Source organism: Spodoptera frugiperda, chromosome 22 (assembly GCF_023101765.2).
Source record: "Spodoptera frugiperda isolate SF20-4 chromosome 22, AGI-APGP_CSIRO_Sfru_2.0, whole genome shotgun sequence".
Taxonomy (NCBI): domain Eukaryota; kingdom Metazoa; phylum Arthropoda; class Insecta; order Lepidoptera; family Noctuidae; genus Spodoptera; species Spodoptera frugiperda.
Genome location: NC_064233.1, coordinates 4,683,608 through 4,703,436, shown reverse-complemented (window position 1 = coordinate 4,703,436; position 19,829 = coordinate 4,683,608). Strand labels below are relative to the sequence as shown.

Sequence of the window (19,829 nt, the reverse complement as noted above, 5' to 3'; positions counted from 1 at the left end):
AGTTTTATAAAAGAGTTTGTTTGAGTTTGATTAAATAAAAATTATCCTTGAACGTATGTTAAGTGTTATTGTAAATTAATTCGTATATGGTTGAATTTCAACCACTAGGCGACCACTAGTAAGTGGAATTAGTGGAAACGGTCACATAGTTTCACAGCTTAGCTATTACATCTTCATAGCATAATTACATAGCACATGTCTGGTAAAAAGCACCTTAAAAGTGATTTGAATTGTGTTAACGAGCAGGCGGATCACTCACCTTGTCACGATGGTTTTCTGTGAGGTCGTAATATCAATCCGGCGCAAGCAATGCTTCACGCCGCGCGCCGGTTTTCTGTGTAGTCGTGGTATCACTTTGGCCAAGCCACTCTATTCATGCCGTATGGATTTTTTTGAGGGAGGAAAATCATCCAATGTCTTCTCCCGCCTTGGGTGATGCGAGAGGAGGGCTCTTACTGACTAAAAACCGCCCCATTCCTACTCTTGCTTTTCGAGGCAGAGCCCCGGTAACCCACTAGGTAGTCCGCAACTCCGGATGCCGAATGGTTATCACCTAGAAATAGAGAATACAATCCCGAGCATGTTTTTCAATCCCGGGATTACGGGATTTTAAATGTGTAATCCCGGGATCCCGGGGCTATCCCGGGATTAGACTTTGTGGTTTCTAATTGGGCTCAAATGAAAACAGAACTTGAGTTATTTAAAAAAAATGATTTTAATATCGTTGCACAATATAAATCACATCACAACACAATACAGTACGAAACGAAAATTGACAAAACAATCAAAATACTTTTGCAAGAAATTTAAAAGACAACACAACAAAACTAATTAGAATTTCGAAAATACAATCGCAGGTAATATCAAAGCATCCAACGTTTCACTTCCAAGCCTGCTTCGTAGTTTATTGCCAATATAAGCAGGCTGAAAACGGATCGCAGGTTCTACGCTGGTTGGAAATAGACATTAGATATTTATTTGCTATTTCTAAGTATATCCACGAGTTTTTTTCGAACAGGCTCAATTCATCCAATGACTTCTTGCCGCCTTTCATTTTGTATTTGTACTTTAGGAGAGGAAGTTCATACTCTTACTCTAAAAACCAGCTGTTCCTACTCCTGCTTTTCGATCCTAAAAATCCCGGTTACCCTCTAGGCAGTACGCAGTCCGGATTTTCGGGACAAGAAAACGGCCGGGATCCCGGGATCACCGAGATTCGGGATCCCGGGATTGTATTCTCTACCTAGAAATTAAACTATGTCTCAACCAGTTACTTAACACACATTTCTAATAATATTTCCAATAAAAACTGTTATGTTTTATGTCCAAGAATATATTAATATTAATAATATTCACGTGAGTCATTCAGCTTCGAATTTTTGAGATAAAGTGAATGTTATGTCGTTGGCTGATGACAAAATGCTATGAAAGTAGTCTATGACTCATGACTGAGCGTTGTAACGAGAACTATTGATTATGTTTCGTTTCTGTGGTAATTAGTTAGGTAATATCCTTATGGCTTGTGACTCAGGTGCTCCAAACAGGAATAATGGATGCAGTTGGAGATTAATACATAGTTTTAACTTAACCACCTTTTTTTAAGGAGGAAACTTATCCAATGACTTCTCCCGCCTTGGGCGAGGCGAGAGGGGTTTAAGACTCTTACTGACTAAAACCACTCCGTTCCTACTCCTGCTTTTCGAGCCCTAGCCCCGGTTACCCGCTAGGTTTAGCAGCTCCGGATCAACTAGCAAGTTACTTGCACCGTAGTCTTCCTAATAGTTTGAGAGCCCAGGCAGCAACCTGAGACCTATTGCTTGATCATTTATGTAAACCTAAGTCCTACTAATATTATAAATTCATAAAATGTATGTGTTTTCTTATGGAGTAGGTGGCAAAGGAGGACTCGAACGGCGATTATCGATGGCCGGTACCATCGCCTCGACGCAGTCATTGACGGAAAAAGTAATACGCTTCTTTCTTGATTACTATTTATTTTGCAACTATTCCAACAAAATTACTGAATTACTCTATGAAACTTGGCAAAGATATAGATTATGATGATAAGCAATTAATTATTATCGCCCATGGACACATGAAACACCAGACTAGCATTACAAGCGTTGCCGGCTTTTTCAGGGTTAGCATATTTTAGAGTTAGTTGTTCGGGAATTACAATAATTGGGCACAGGTTATTTCACCGTAGTCTTCTAGTAGTGAGAGCCAGGCATGCAAGCTAGTAAAGTAAATAATAATGTTCTTACAACATGTTTTAATGAGGTAAGTGTAACAAAAAGAGGACTCGTGCGGCGTTATCTTGATGGCCGGTACCAGCGCTCGGCTGCGTCATCTGACGGAAAAAGTTCAAGAGAAATGGCTTTATATTCTACCCCTGATTCGTGCCGAAGCATCGCTCTCCCAAACATAAATAAATATGGTTTGAAGTGTACATATTAACTTAGTTACTTACGGCCAAATTAAAATTACCCTTAACCGACGAGCATGCATGAAAAGACTGATGACTGTTGATGAAGAGAAAGAGATATGTAAGATTCGTAGTAATTGGCGTTGCATTGTATATGCCTACCCCTATCGGAGGTAGGTTATGTATGTATGTACATATGTATATTAACTTAGATCATCATCAACATTCTTTAAGTGGCCACTGCTGACCAAAGGCCTTTTCTCACACAGAGAAGGTTTGAGCATTAATCACCACGCTTGCTCAATGCGGGTTGCCAATTTCAGATTTAAAATTAGAAGTTGAGGTTTCGTCACGATGTTTTCCCTTTCAATTTAAAAATGTATGCACAGGTTTCCTCACGATATTTCCTTCACCGTTTATCAGTTGTGTCTAAATAATCTTAATACTTTACGAAAAACGTTACATTGGTACTTGCTGCTAGCAGGTTTTGTATCAGTAGTACAGCCTCATGCATGAGAAGCGGGCGTCTTAAACCTCCGTTCCACCAAGACATCATATTACCTTATTGACTAGAAAACGGATATGCAAATTTTCTGCTGACTGCAACTATTTTTGTTTTTTAGGAGGAACATCATTAAATGCATCCACATGCTCCGGTGAGACAAAAATAATAATCTACCTCTGTTTGCCCAAGGCGGGAGAAGTCATTGGAAGATTATCCCTTATTAAAAAAAGCTAGGTCTAGATCATAGCTGACCTCATTGGATACCAAAAATTGGAAAAAGACAGAGTGCCGTAATGTAAAAATAAGTATTTAGGAATCAAACTTTAGTTTCTGCCTCTCTCGTGAAGTCGTGAGTGCACCATAGAAGCAAGCAGTACATTTCTTTTTTGAGGGGGAAAATCATGCAATGACTACTCCCGCCTTGAGCGAGGTTAGAGGTTTCTACTCGTTCCTACTCCTTATGGATCCGGAGCCTTGGTAAACCGTCTAGATAGTCCGAAGCTCCGGAATACATTAGCTAGGATTGATAAATAACGAACAATGAGATGTGTAGGTTCTATTTCAGACTTGAGCTTCATGGTCCATTCTTAAGGAAGAGTCAAAGAGGATCCCTAAACGATTGACCGATTTGGTGAAATGTTCAACATCGATAAGCTTTCATTCTTGTCGTTCGATAAGTTGAACACGGAAAAAATACAAAAGCTGACCGGAATCGGTGCAACCGAGCGAAAACTAACTGTTGGAAGTGCGTTCTGTGTTGCCAGATGCAACGTCTAAAACTACCACGAAAGTTGCAAAAAGTATAAGATTATATTTTTATTTTTTTCAAAGGTTATTGTTAAGGAAGTCGTAATATAAATAAGAAATGTTGGTTCTTTTTATTTATGAAATAGTTCTAAGTGGATAATCTCGATGTATAGGTAGGTGTAAGCATACTGAACTTGTTTTAGGCCATTTTTTCTCGTAAATTGGTATGAACTAGAAATCTCCAATGTAAGTGGGTAAGTGTCTCTATGGCAACGCTGTTTACATGGCCCGGCGAGAGGACAAGCGCTGTGCACCAAGACAGTTCGTTCAGTGAGACCGCAGTCGCGTAGCGGTCAAGGCTGACGCGGCGAACGCCTGCGCCTTACATCGACTCAACGAAAAAAAAAAGTTACAATAAAAAGCGCGCGCTCGCGAAACTGTCAAAGTTATTTTTTTTAATTAAAGTTATTTCTATTATTTATTTTTTGAGTAAAACATAATATTAAAAGACTAAAACTGAGCTTGATTCGTTTGTCTTGAGTTGTTAATCATCGGTTTTAGTACGAATAACTGTTAAATCCTCAGTGCCGGTGGATAATGAGTTCGCTGTGATTGTGAGAGTTCGTCTTGGTGGCCGTTAAACAGGTGAATATAAAAAAAAAATGATATCAATGCACCGTTGCGTCTCATGACCCCTCTAATTTGTAGTTATTGGCCATAATTTTGGCGCTTTTACACCGACTACGATCGACATAAATATTAATTAGATTTTTTTATACGTAGGCTGAATGTTAATTGGAAATGCGCATGACGTTTTTACTTTTTAAGAATGAACTCATTAAGGAGGTTCTATGGTTGGAGGAGTTGCTGTTTTTTATATTTATCAGTGCTCAGTCGAGACGATCGGGCATAACGGCCCTGCAATCATAGGTTGTTGCTCTTCCTATTACTGCGGCCCGTACTTGAGAAATAAAATCAACTCGTTTATCGAAGGAAAGCTTCTTGACCGTAGCTAACTACTACTTGTGCTAGGAAACGCGTTTTAAAACTATAAATCACTTTTTATCTCAACACTTGTATAGCGAAGGAGGTTACATGCAGCCTGATTGAATATTTTGACTCCACCTACTTTGAGAATGAGAATTAAGTTGTTGTGGAATTTTCAATTTGAATATTTAATTTAAACATTGCATATTATTTCGTGTATAATAAGTTAACGGTTTAAGTGGATACTTCATTTTATAGCTGCTTGTTTGGTGACATAAATTCTCTTCAATATTTTAACGAGCTGAGCTTTTAGTACTTGAATTTTTTTTTACTTTTATTTGACTGTTTTTCGTTATAAAAATATGTTTATAGTATTTTTTTAAGGCAACATGGCATTCACAAAGCTGCATAATACTTAAATTAATCATTTCCGTAGATAAAACCTTTAGATAACAATAACAAGACAATGTTTCATTCAGCTTAGGTACATTTTTTATCTGTTATTAACAATAACTTTTTTTTTTAATTTTTTAAACACAAAGCACATCATCATTCAGCCTGATCTGTCAAACATTTTTGTAAATGAACTTTTTGCGTTCCGTGGCTAAGTTTTCAAGGACAAAGAATTTGAAATGTGTTATCTTGGTGAGGTGACGTCTTTGCGTTCCGTTGTCGTTTATGTGGGTCAGTGGAATGAACGAAACTCGGTCCCGTACGGAATCCGACCCGCGTCGGCGCTGACCGATTTCGTCCACGTCGAGAAACTATGACATTCTTTTTTTTTGTTATTAGTATTATTACTTGGTCGCTACTAACTTTATTATATTTGATACTTTCTTTTTGGTTGGCTAAGCGTTTAGGTTTGTTTGTTTGATTTTTTTGAGTTATAGGTTTATTTTATGTAATTTATTAAGTATAGAAAATTTTTTAGTAAATACTATGAATAAATAAATTAATACTACACTAAATTAATAAATACTGTGTATATGTGATAGATGTATGTATTTATAACTTGTCACTTTTATAGAACATTTAATAAAACAGAAGAGACGTGTTGTTTGCTGCAAAAAATTAAAACTCAATTTTTGTTCATTACAATGTCCTTATTTTTTTAACACCATTGTAGATGTAGATGATGATTATAATGAGTAGACAATACATAAAAACATAAACGCAAAGACCGAGAAGCAACACTTTAAAAACAACAAAGAAAAAAAATACACCGAACAACTTCCGCAAAATTCGCGCCAAACCGACATAACTATTTAAAATTCAAATTCAAATCGTTCCGAACTTAAATTCGTGTAAAAAAAAAGATCGAGCACACGATGTTTAATTATACAGCCTGCTATAATATTACAACGATGAAGGTTTTATTCCGTTTGCAAGAAAGTCAAGTGACTTTCTTGAGATAAGCGAAGATGGGCTGGTTTTGAGGTCGTTAGCACCACGTCGGGGTCTCTGCAACTCTTGGGTGGATGTAGGATTTTAAAATTAACTATATAAGGTTTATTTTCTACATAACTTACGGAATTATTGTGAATATTGTGGATTTCTTTATCTATACTATACATATACTATAATATTACAAAGTCGCTAGTTTTTGTTTGTTTATTTGAATGCTTAAATCTCCAGAACTACGCAACGGATTTTGAAAAATGCGGTTTTTGTGTTAGGATAGTGATTTATCGAGGAAGGTTATAAAACATCACGCTAGACATAATATATCACTAGCAGAGCATGTGAAACCGCGCGGAAGTAGCTAGTAGTTTATATAGTATATATATGATAGTGAATGATTGAATTTTTATGTTGAGAATCTTCAACGTGATTTATTTATTTATGGAAATTAATATTTTGGCTGGGCAACTGGCTGATGTGCAATGTGTAGAGGGTTCGGTTTGCACGGAGCAACACTTTGAGTGATCTACATATTGTTGTATGTGAAAAATGTATGTTTGTTAACGCAACCCATGACTCAGGAGAAAATCCTAGCGTGGGAATTGTTTAATTTTTTTTTAAGGAAAAGTAGTTATATAATCATAATATTATGAACCTCAAAACAGATACTATCACACAGAAACTGCAGAATACGGCCTTACGCGATGACTCCAGGGCACTTACTCTTGAAACCAATCTCAGTGTTAATGCAATTTCATTCCAATAATTACATATTCAATATTATAGTTTTGCTAACAATCAATCGTAGCTGTTAGAATAGCATTTAGAGACAGAACATAAAGCCAAACTCAATACCGTTTAGTTCATTCAATATCCACACAATACGGATGAAATGGGCGCTTTTTTGAGGAGGGAAATTCATCCAATGCCTTCTCCAGGTTGGGTGAGGCGAGAGGGAGTATCAGACTCTTACTGACTAAAAACCACCCCGTTCCTTCTCTTGCTTTTCGAGCCGGAGCTACGGACTGCCTAGCGGATTACCGGGGCTATGCAATAGGCGCTAGTGTTGCAACTCAAGAGTACGAAATCTCACAATATCAATGTCGATTGGATTCAAGAATAAGCCCCCAGATCGGTCGAATGGAAGTGGTACTCACTAACAACTAAAAATAACATAACTTTTTCCTTTTTTTATATCGATTTCACAGTTACTCGTATTATGCATTCGCCCGCATATTGCACATTTTGCACTTTACAAGTGAAATCGAACCGTTTTTATGTAATAACTGTAACTGAAATTGCTTGGCTTGTTTTATGTTAGGTTAGAGTAATAGATAGATACCAAAATGCGTTCCTATTACTTGTAGAGTTAAGCTTTATACAATACATATTACATACTGTATATAGACGTCCGAAATTGGAATCATTTTTTTTTTGAGGGGTTATAATCATCCTTTGTCTTTTCCCGTCTTGTGCGAGGTGAGAGGGAGTGTCAGACTCTTACTAAAAACCACCCCGTTCCTACTCCTGCTTTTCGAGCCGGAGCCCCGGTAAACCCGCTAGACAATCCGCAGTTCACTGAACTGTTTGAACAGCTGAACTGCCAATTATTGCTAACTTGAAAAAAAAAGAATGTTTCTGTAGCTTCTCCCTAGAACTTTATGATGATTTTCAACCTAGCCATATAAACAATATCTATTGTGGTTAAAATTGAATAAGAAATCTTTTCTATCTCAAGTTATTCAAGATCTATTTGTTTCATTCTGTCTTATCAGCCATTATCTTATCACAGACTCCTTTCTCTTTCACAATAATTATTTACATTACAATGCACTGATTTTTTGTATGCTATAAGCCGGTAAACGAGCAGACGGATCACCTGTTGGTAAGCAATTGCCGCCACCTATGGATACTTGAAACGCCAGAGGCGTTACAAGTGCGTTGCCTTTTGGGGGTTAGGAATTTAAGGGTTGTTGGGGAATCGGGGATTGGAAAGATTGGGAAGAGGGGTAATTGGGCCTCCGGTAATCTTACTCACACAACGCAAGCGTTGTTTCACGTCGTTTTCTGTGTGGTATCAAGCAATAGAATATCTGGCAAAAATGAATGTAGTCTAGAATACATCAAATCTCTTACTTAGGTATCCTGAATCAGTTACTTTTAAGCCAATCTAACAGTATTTCGGTGTCAAGTCGGCTAGGTTCTCTCCGCCTGTAATTATTTCCACAAAATATACAGACCGTGTCAGTACCGTATCCGATCGCTATCGAAGCCCCAACCATGGAGAACTTTAAGAGGTTTTTAGAACACCATCATTAATTAGTAATTATAAGACTTTTGCCCGAATACTGAAATGCTACTTAATTTTAAGTTGTACTTAAATATCGTGCTATCTCTGTCATTTTATAAAGATTATTGATAGGGACAGAACTAGTTTTGAGAGCGTCTTAAAATTGAGTAGCGTTTGAGTATTCGGACATTTGTTTCGTTAATCGCCTTTTAATCTCTTGTCTGTCGGTATATGAGACACAATGTTTAAGTGTGGGAGAGTTATGCTTCGGCACGAATGGGCCGGCTCAACCGGAGTGATACCACGGCCTCACAGAAAACCGACGTGAAACTACGCTTGCGTTGAGGTTACCGGAGGCTCTATTACCCTAGATTCCGAATCTTCCCCAACAACCCTTAAATTCCTAACCTCAAATATTAGGCAACGCACTTGTAACGTCATTGTGTCTCATCTTAACGTCATTGATGTTTCGAGTGTCCATGGGCAGCGGCGATTGCTTACCCTCCCAATTTTTTTACAAACCGAAAGAACGCCGTTAATTAATTCTATCCAGCAGCCTCTAACCACTGGACCAAAAAGGCAGATAATTTAACTTATATTTTTTTAAATAATTGCCAAAAGTTCGCTACTGCTAAGCTCCTAACAAAATTAACGTGTGAATTATAAAACAATTATACTACAATCAAAAAGATATGATCGTATATTCGGACGGACGGACAACCGGACACTGCCGTGTATCTCTTGCATATAAAGTATAAACATATTCATTAGAATACAATAGTGATATTAGCAGTTATATATGTAGATAGGTAGATATCTTCAGTTTAAAGTAACAGTTGTTTCGTAGTGAAATGGTTGGGTGAGGTCTTGGTTTCGATTTTTGGGTTAGAAAATAATCTGCCTGACTGCCTCGTTGGTCGAGTGGTCGTAAGTGAGACTGGTCTTGGGTTCGATTCCCGGGTCGGGTAAAGTATTACTGGGTTAATTTTCGATTTTTCGAAAATTTCTCAGTAGTAGCACGGAGTCTGGAATTGTGCCCAGTATATGGCAATAGGCTCATCCATTATTACACGGGATTTATAATACAAACGGTTAAAAGTGGGTGTACATTGTATAGCGGCATTACGTGCCGTAATGTGCACCTGCCTACACATTCAGTTGGAGAAGTCATTGGATGTTGGGTTACTTTCCCCCTCAAAAAAATCCACAGAATTTCGATGGAGGTAGGTTATTAATTTTGGTCGGTAGTTTTTAATAAGACTCCCGCAGGAAGAGTAGAGTGACAAATATGTTCTTCTCTTACATCACTACGCGTTTAATCAGCTTACCTCTAAACAATTGTCTTAAAAGACATCTTTATTTAAAGATGCGACGCTAAGCTTTAAATAACATAACAGTAATGATTTAAGTCTCCAACGTGTGAATGTATACTTTGTTATATTTGCGGTTATCGACATGGTACAGTTAAGATTACATGTGTGGGTGTATTTTTTGTGCTTTCAAAATGTTTTGTAACAGTTTTTCGCGGTTAGTCATCTTACTCATAGTTTTTAATGAACGTTGTTGGTTAAGTGGAATTCAGAGCGAGTGTTGAACACGTGGTCTCGTGATTATATTGTGGGCCACAAAGACAACTTACGGCCAATATCCGAATAAGGGTGCTTTTCCACCAGAGATGTGCTGCTACGTTGTCAAAAATAGAGTAGTAGATCCAGAGACTTTGGATGAATTAGTTTTTAATTGCAATCGTAAATGACTACACAATAATTGACAGAGACCAGGCGCTCTCTGACAAACTCAAACCCTTAAAACTGATCTCCCACCTGACTTTTTACTATGATAACCGGTAAACGAGCATACATGTGACGCATCACCTGATTGTAAGCAATTGCCACCGTCTATGGACTCCCGAAAGCACTAGAGATGTTACAAGTGCGTTGCCGGCCTTATAGATCTGGTTAGGAATTTAAGGGTTGTTGGGGAATCGGAGATTGGGAAGATTGGGGGTAACTGGGCCTCTTGTAACCTCACTTACACAACCAAACACAACGAAAGCGTTGTTTCACGTCGGTTTTCTATGTGGCCGTGGTATCACTCCGGTCGAGCCGGCCCATTCGTGCCGAAGCATGGCTCTCTCACACTTACAACAAAATTACCATGCATGGAAACCTTAGCATACCTTTTTTATGTCGAGACGGACCAAAACCCAGAAGTGGATTTGCACAAGCTCTCAACAATGATGTCAAGTGCTGAACTTGTACAAAATAATGAATGAAAACATTGACATTACATTATAATGGGAAACCAAATCTTGATCATTAATCCTATGTCAATAAGTCGGTCAATGACCTAAGTTAAACATCTCGTTACGGAGTTTTTAGTTTTAAGATTCAATCTTGAATGGAAGATTATTTATGTATGTGAATTAAGAATTTAATATGTAAATATTATCGTTGTTAAATTGTTTTAAGTACCGCAAAATCACGCTATTAATTCGTTTAATAGAGTTGGTAGTACTGTACATATAGTAAGCTTTCATCCGCGGTATTACCGAACTGATACGACCGTCAAACATTAAGAAGAGAGCGTATTCCTTTTCAAAAGGCCGGTAACGCACCTGTGACACCTCGTTGCGTTGTGTGAATGCGTTTACCGGAGGCCCAATCACCCCCCTTCCCAATTTTCCCAATCCCCGATTCCCCAACAATCTTTAAATTTATAACCAAAAAAGCCAGCAACACACTTGTAACGCCTCTGGCTTTTCGGGTGTTCATGGGCGGCGGCGATTGCTCACCATCAGGAGATTCGTCTGCTTGTTACCATTAAAAAATGGGCAAAACTAGAGAATTCGGTTATATTACTAGTAAGATATAAATTAGTTATCTCCATAACATATTATAAAACTCCTGCACTCATCGTACTTCCCGATAGAGCTACCTAATAAATATGATTGTACTAACGGACGTTGTTAGTCTAGACTAGTTCGTTAGACTAGTACTAGATAAATACTAAATACCGGTTACAGACAGCAGACAGAAACTATCTAGGACTCAGATGAGACTAGGACTTGTTTTATTATTTTGATAAATAAATAATTTGACTGCCTCGTTGGTCAAGTGGTCGCAAGTGCTGCCGAACAAGGGGTCTCGGGTTCGATTCCCGGGTCGGGCAAAGTATTACTGGGCTTTTTTCGGATTATCGAAAATATTCTTGGTAGTAGCACGAAGCCTGGAAATGTCCCCGTATATGGCAATAGACTCAACCTCTATTACATGGGACTTATGCCACAAATGGTGAAAAGTGTGTGTATAGCGGCATAAGGTGCCGTGATTTGCACCTCTGCCTACACCTTCGAGGATAAAAGGCGTGACGTTGTGTGTGTGTAAATAAATAATTTGTTGCAAAGTGATTAATGATTTGCAGTACAATAAGGTAGATGACTTCCGGAGCTGCGGACTACCTAACGGGTTTACTGGGGCTCCGGCTCGAAAAGCAGGAGTAGGAACAGGGTGGTTTTTAGTCAGTAAGAGTCTGATACTCCCACTCGCCTCGCCCAAGGCGGGAGAAGTGATAGGATGATATTCTCCCCTTAAAAAACAAATCTAATTATTATTTTAATGTCCGTATTGCGAACCCGCATTGGGCAACCGTAGTGATTAATGCTCAAACCTTCTCCGTGTGAGAAGAGGCTTTAGTCAGCAGTGGCCACTTATAGGCTGTTGATGATGATGATGAAATCTTACATAAAGGCGGTCCATACTGTAAATATAATTCAAACGATGTTGTCGACTGCCTCGTTGGTCGAGTGGTCGCAAGTGCGACTGCCGGACAAGGGGTCTCGGGTTCGATTCCCGTGTCGGGCAAAGTATTACTCGGCATTTTCCGGATTTCGTATTTTTTCTGTAGTAGCACGGAGTATGGAACTATGCTAAATGTATTATGTCAATAGGCTCACCCCCTATTACATGGGACTTATAACACATATGGTGAAAAGTGTGTGTACATTGTATAGCGGCATTACGTGCCGTAATGTGCACCTCTGCCTACCCCTTCGGGGATAAAAAGGCGTGACGTTGCATGATGATGTTGTCGACACTGAGAGTGAAGGCATGTTAAGCATCGGAATGTCGTTTTCAAATAAATGTCCTTTTTTGAAAAGCCAAGAGTGAAAGGCTATTGCAAACTTTCTCTTTTTGAGCACTTGATCTGATGGGACATGGTACTGCAAAAGGCTATGCGTTACCAAATATGATGTTACTATTGTAACCACTTTCTACATCTGTCGAGTATAAAAGTTCGATTCTCAGTTCAGATTAAAAAATGGTATCAAAGTTTTCAAGTTCTTTAGTTATAGGAGTCATGTTATGGTATAAGCTGGTAAACGAGACGGATCACCTGATGATAAGCAATCGTCGTCGCCCATGGACATCCGAAACACCAGAGGCGTTACAACTTACAAGCGTTGCTGGCCTTTTGGGGGTTAGGATTTTAAGGGTTGTTGGGGAATCGGGGATTTGGAAGAGGTGTAATTGGGCCTCCGGTAACCTCACTCACACAACGCAAGCGATGTTTCTTTATATCATAAGTACGTCTGATAAGCACCAGGCTGCACCACGTTTTTGAACATACAAATTCACATACATATAACACCCAGACCCGAAACAACAATTTGTGGATCACAATAGGCGTAGCCAGGGGGGGGGGGTTTGGAGGTTTTAAACCCACCCCGAAAAGTTAAGATAAAATTTAAGTAGCTAGTAACTGGTTATATTAACATATATTCTCATGAATGAAGGAAACTCATGAAGGAAGTTTTGTTCGTTTTACTTTCTTGAACCCCTCCCGATACTAAAACCTGGCTACGCCTATGTGGATTACATCCGCGGGAATCGAACCAGCTACACGTTATATGGCAGCCGTTTGCCCAGCCACCGCGTCAACCGTGCAATGCAGTTATAATAAATACTATTTAATTTAAAAAGACGTGTCTATATGTATGTCACTTTAATTTTATTAGACACACAACCAGATAAATCATAATTTATCCTATAAATGTCTAATATAACCTAATCACCCAAAACGTAACTTAAAACTATGCCATGTGCACCACCAACTTAACTAAACAGTCCTAAACACCCTTATTTACTTAGCAATAAAGGTGATAATGCCAACGTTCGACCGTCAAAAGTAAGTTTGCCTAACAAATTTAATTATGCGGTTTTTATAGCTCTTGTTAGTAAAGACATAAGGGTGATATTAGCGTGTGTGTGGTATGTATGTCAGTGGTATAATGCACCGTTAGTTCGTTGGTTGGTTTAGTATGCGTGTGAAAGTTACCGAGTCGAGACTTTACGTCTTTAGTCTTTGGTTTGCCATAGACTATAGACTACTATAGAGCATTGGTAGGTATGTCTCTCTGGTCTTTTATGTGCGAATATTTTGCTATGGAATTTTTGTTGATTTTTTTTTAATCGATCCCCACACTAGGATTTCAAACATGCAAGTTTATATACACATGCCACTCAGATCCGAAACAACAATTTGTGGATCACACAAACAGTTGCTCCGTGCGGGAATCGAACCCGCTACACGTTGCGTAGCAGTTGGTTGCCCTACCACCGCGCTAATAACAATCATCAATTTATTTCCTGAAAGTGTGGACAAATGTTATTTGGTAGTAGAACCTAGACCTAATAAGGTTTATGTATTATGTTAGTTGTTCTATTGATTGTATCAGGCGAACTTTATGCTTAACTACTGACACTTGAATCGAATCTGGTGCCTTAACCCTTCGATGGGGGAAAATCTATCGCAATGGCGTCAATCTCGCCTTAGGTGAGGCGTGTTGTTGTCTTATACACCGGCAAACGAAAGGTTAAACCTTCACTACAATTTATACGAACACTAGCTACTTCCGCGCGGTATCACCAGCTCTGCTCGGCTCCTATTGATCATAGCGTGATGTTACATAGCTTATAGCCTTCCTTGACAAATGCGCGTCCGGCGCTCTGATTGGCCGGCGAATGAACCAACCGTCGTTTCGGTTTCTTTCAACGTGAGCAAGCTTGTACTAAGGGTACTGATAGACTTGAGATTGGCTGTTAAAAATTACAAAGTCAAAGTCAAAATTATTTATTTCAAATAGACCAGGAAGGTACTTTTGAACGTCAAAGCAAATATTACAATATTAAAAAAAAATGTCTGTCTGTCGGTCAGTCCTCTAGTGAAGCTAATTGCTCGTTCCAAAGTGTAGATTCCTATGGAGAAGAACTAGCAAGAAACTCCATAGGTTACTCTTTTTCAATTAGGTTCTTAATACAATTCGGATTTTCAAAACACGGCGGATTTGCATTCTCTATTTTGAACGTCAAAGCATATATAATAATATTAATAACGTCTGTCTGTCGGTCAGTCCTCTAGTGAAGCTATTTGCTCGTTCCAAAGTTTAGATTCCTATGGAGAAGAACAAGTAAGAATCTCCAAGAATTTTGGTTCACAATACAATTTTTGATTACATTGTTTCGTATAGTATTTGATTCTCATGTTATATGGAGCTAATTTGAAGTCTTATAATAAAGTTTCTAGTAAGCAAATGTGCAGTACCGTTAGTACAAGTTTGCTTTACTTTGAGTAGAAGAGCGCGTTCGGCGCTCTGATTGGCCGGCGCTTATGAACCAACCAATCAGAGCGCCGAACGTTCACTCATTTCGTTTTCGTTCAACGTAAAGCAAATTTATACTAAGGACTGACTTGAGACTGGCTGTTAAAAATGACAAAGTCACTTTTGAATGTCAAAGCAAATATTACAATATTAAAATAAAATATCTGTCTATCGGTCAGTCCTCTAGTGAAGCTATTTGCTCGTTCCAAAGTGTAGACTCCTATGAAGAAGAACGAACAAGAAACTCCATAGGTTACATTGTGTCGTTGGTTCAACTATGTGAGAGCAATGTAACACCAATATCCATTCAAAGACAGGTCAGGTTATGTTAACTTTAAAAGGTAATTAAAGTACATAACAGTGACAGTTAGACATGTCAGAACATGGAGCCGTCTCGGAACTACTTTCACCATTGTCTGACAGTTACATACACTGGCAGTATAGTCGACAACTTTGTATTGGAGACTCGGTTGCCATAAAGAAGAAATAAAAATACAGTTTGACATTGAAAACCACTCTATATTGATACTCTCTAGAGGCTGTAAATTAATTTACACTATGTTTAGAGGCTACATCGCACAATGTTAGGTTGGAAAAGAACACCCAACTTCACGCCTTTTATCCCCGAAGGGGTAGGCAGAGGTGCACATTACGTCACGTAATACCGCTACACAATGTACACTCACTTTTCATCATTTTTATTATAAGTCCCATGTAATAGGGGGTGAACCTACTGCCATATCCTGGACATAATTCCAGACTCCGTGCTACTACCGAGAAATTTATTATGCAGTGGCAAAATAAATCTACCCTGCCCAATGATATTATTAGTAAAGAGGTGTAGATATGTTATTAAGCGTGCTGTAGATGTGTGCTATGGATGGCTTCCTACTATCAATTGTGGGTGCAGGGTGCAATTTAATCAGCTATGTATCCAGCAATACATTTCATTAAAACTGTATATGTATAAGAATGAAACAACAAAATTAATAGATTTATCCCAGTTAAATAAAATGACAGCGCGTTGATGTCTTTTGTACGTAACAAATTGTCGAACAAATCGACCGTTATTACAAGTCAAAGAAACTAATGTAATTGCTACAATTATATACAAATTGCTTTATAATTATATAAATATGTTTACTGTTGACTGTGTTGGTGGTCTAGGAGGCAAGTCCGACTACGAAATATGAGTTTGTCTTGAGGCGATATCGTAACTTATCGAAAATATGTTTTTATGTTTTTAGAAGGATAAGAAGTAGTAGACAATTATCGGGCGAACTTTGTACCAGTCATGTATATTTTCCAGAAACATCAAACACGCATTAAATCAAAACACCGACGTAACTTCAAAATCGAAACGCCACACTTTGCCTGACTCATAAATCGAACCCAAGACTTCAATGAAATCGAAATAACCTTTACAGACATTGGTGTAAATATTTTGAATTATAAATAATCGAACCTAAGACTTTAATTAGTGTTACACCAGCTATCAATCGACCAACGAGTCACTCACAAAATGACATAACCATTACTAAATAACAACAATACATCAAAGTCCATCACATTGCTTAGATCACTTAATAACTTGGACCTTGCTTATGTAATGCTTAACGATACACCATTAATCCTAACTTACATTAAACGGATACTTCTAAGTTATTCCAAGTTACTGTTTAGTATCGCTGTCTCTTTCATTTACTATGTATATGATAAAGATATATATGTGTTTTAGAAAAATAGTGTATGAAGTGGTTCGTAAAAATATAATGTAATTTTACAGTGAAATAGTGGGATATATTTTTTTTCAAGGGGGGAAAACATCCATTGATTTCTCCCGCATTTGGGCAAGGTGAGAGGGAGTGTCAGACTCTTACTGACTAAAAACCACTCCGTTCCTACTCTTGCTCTTTGAACCGGAGCCCAGATAAACTCACGGTAGTCCGCAGCTCTGTTTATCTGATCAACAGTTCCAAAATAGAGGGATACTCGTATTAGCGTACTTCTTCAAAAAGCCGCCCACGCCACTTGTAACTCCTCTGGTGATGCGGGTATCCATGAGTGGTGCGTGATTTCGACTGCTTACCATGTATTGACTGATCTGCTCTTTTGCTTAGCTCGAGTATGCGATGTATCGATAGTAGGGAAGCCATCTATAACACACATCTTTCCATATTACAACATAGCTTTGCAAGTGCCAAGCTATGTGTACCAATGAATATGATTAGTGGAAGCCAAACGCATGCACAGCAACGTAGCATAGCACATCTGTACTTGAAAAGCACCCTAAAATGCTAAAACTATGTCATTTAACAACAAAAATCATATCTCGTGACCTCACGCTAAATAACTACTCTACATACTATAATAATAGGGATGGTGAGGTATAAAAAATAAAATCTATTTAGTCCATCAGTTAGGTAATAAAAACATATTAGACACGTATTTTTTTATTTTGTCACTTAGATACTTTGATAAAACGCGTCAGGTAAGTTTAGGAATGGGAGCACATACGTTATTTCTACGTATAAAACGTACCTAGAAGTGACGTCGCGTGATATTACAAATCGATATATCGCCGAAAGTATGTATTTCAAAAAATACGTGTCTAATATTCTAAAATAATCTACAAGACGGCCATTAAAATAAAAGTCACCTACCCTATTACTATCACAAACAAAAAATGTAGTAATTTTATGACTGTAGCCGACAATATGTGGCTAATTGACACCGGCGGTATGGCAATGTGGCTATAACGGTAGGCTATTTTCCTAGCGGTCTAGCCTAGCCCAGGTCTAGTCTAAGTACTAGATTATTTCCTAGATATACTGCAATTTATCTAGGGTTAATCGTAACTGGTTTTATTAAGGTCTTATAAAGCGGGTTGGGTTTAGTAGTCAGTAGGAATATTAGATGAGAGGTCGTAGGTTCAGTGTTTAGATTGAATACGTGTTTATGTTTATTGATATTTGTTGTTATTAGAAGTTAATTGGGTGGAATATTTATTGGCACTAATCGCCGTACTCAGAGTCATTTAATGGTTACTTAACCCACTCCTTAGCAATATTGTTTTCGATACAAAATCGTTACTAAGGAATAGTTTAAGTATAAATGTCTCTGAGTGCGGTAGTTTGTTTCGTTTCTATTTCACCATATGTGAATAATTCTCATTCTCAGCATACAACAAAATACATACAAATACAACATATATAAACTCATGCCTGATCCTCCCCTACTATGGGATAGGTAGTAGAGTAGGGATAGATTTGTTGTATAAGCTCTACAGAAGAAGGTATATAATTTAAGTCAAGAGGCTAGATGTCAGGGATTATTGTTTATTGAAGATTATATGTACATATATTGATGATAGTGTTTCGCCCCGAATGGGCCGGCTCGACCGGAGTGATACCACGGCCTCACAGAAAACCGACGTGAAACAACGCTTGCGTTCTGTGAGTGAGGTTACCGGAGGCCCTTTTTATGGAATAGGCGGCAAACGAGAAGACTTGTCACCTGATAGTAAGCGATCGACGCCATCAATGGACACCCGCAACATTAAAAACATCAGGTTCTTTAAGAAACAACATTCTCAAAACTCTTCGATTATAATAAACGACCTATCTCTTCCTAGTAACATTGCATGTATAACAAAATGCGTTAGCGCATCGAACTTGCTTCCAGTCGCGACTGGCCGCGTCCGGCGCCAGCGCAGCTCGGTGCGCAGGAGTTGATGTCTTGTCGATAACTGTACTCGAGCCGTTTCCTGGCCTACGGGTTTGTGATATGGGTGTTTGTGAAGGTAGCCACTAGTTGGCAGGTTTTATCATCACTAATAGGATTTGTATCTATACTAATACTATACTATACTAATACTAATATTATAAAGCTGAAGAGTTTGTTTGTTTGAACGCGCTAATCTCCGGAACTAATGTTCCATTTTGAATAATATTTTTTGTGTTGGGTAGTACATTTATCGAGGAAGGCTATAGGCTATAAAACATCACGCTATGGCCGATAGGAGCCAAGCAGAGCGGGTGATACCGCGCGGAAGTTGCTAGTTTAGAATAAACTGTTATTAAGGTTCTATTAGATGTTTGTTGAAGGTTGTATATCAATTTTCAAGGACACTGCGTGCTAGAAATACATGTATAAGCGGAATGAAAACTAAAAATCTATTGTATTGTTAGTGTAGCATGGATTTCCGCAAAGTAACACCTGATTCTATTCTATATACGGTAGTAAAATTGTTTTAATATAATAGTTTTCATATTTTGAATTGGGAAAGTTAGTTAGTAGATAGTTTAAGTAGCATTTTAAATGATATTTAAGTATTTTTGCAAATTGCTTACAAGATAATATTCTTACACTTCAATCTTTTAAATAACTAGCTCAAAAATAGCCTCATGGTTATAAAATAACTATTGAAAAGTAAAGAGGAAAATGTCAGCAATTTTATATTGCCCCACACTAGTATTTTCTCCTGTATCGTGAGTGTGTTTACAAACATACAAGTTCACATGCACATGACACCCAGACCCGAAACAACAATTTGTGGATCACACAAAGAGTTGGCCCTTGCAGGAATCGAGCCCGCTAGCACGCCAACCATGGAGTCACTTTACCTTTTTTTTTTTTTAGGGGGAAAATCATCCAATGACTTCTCCCGCCTTGTGCGAGGCGAGAGGGAGTGTCAGACTCTTACTTACTAAAAGCCACCCCGTTCCTACTCCTGCTTTTCGAGCCGGAGCCCCGGTAAACCCGCTAGGTAGTCCGCAGCTCCGGATATTAAAAATTAACCACATTTTCTCTT

General features: G+C 38.3%; 1 protein-coding gene across 2 annotated transcripts in view; it reads left to right on the top strand.

Moving 5' to 3' along the window:
- Nucleotides 1–3,995: 3,995 nt before the first annotated feature.
- LOC118279751 (serine proteinase stubble) overlaps nt 3,996–19,829 on the top strand; it is a 59,991-nt gene continuing 44,157 nt past the window's right edge. For both annotated transcript variants that reach the window (XM_050702311.1, XM_035599495.2), the window contains exon 1: nt 3,996–4,322. The gene's annotated coding sequence lies outside the window, so the exon portion shown is untranslated. The remainder of the gene's footprint in view (nt 4,323–19,829) is intronic.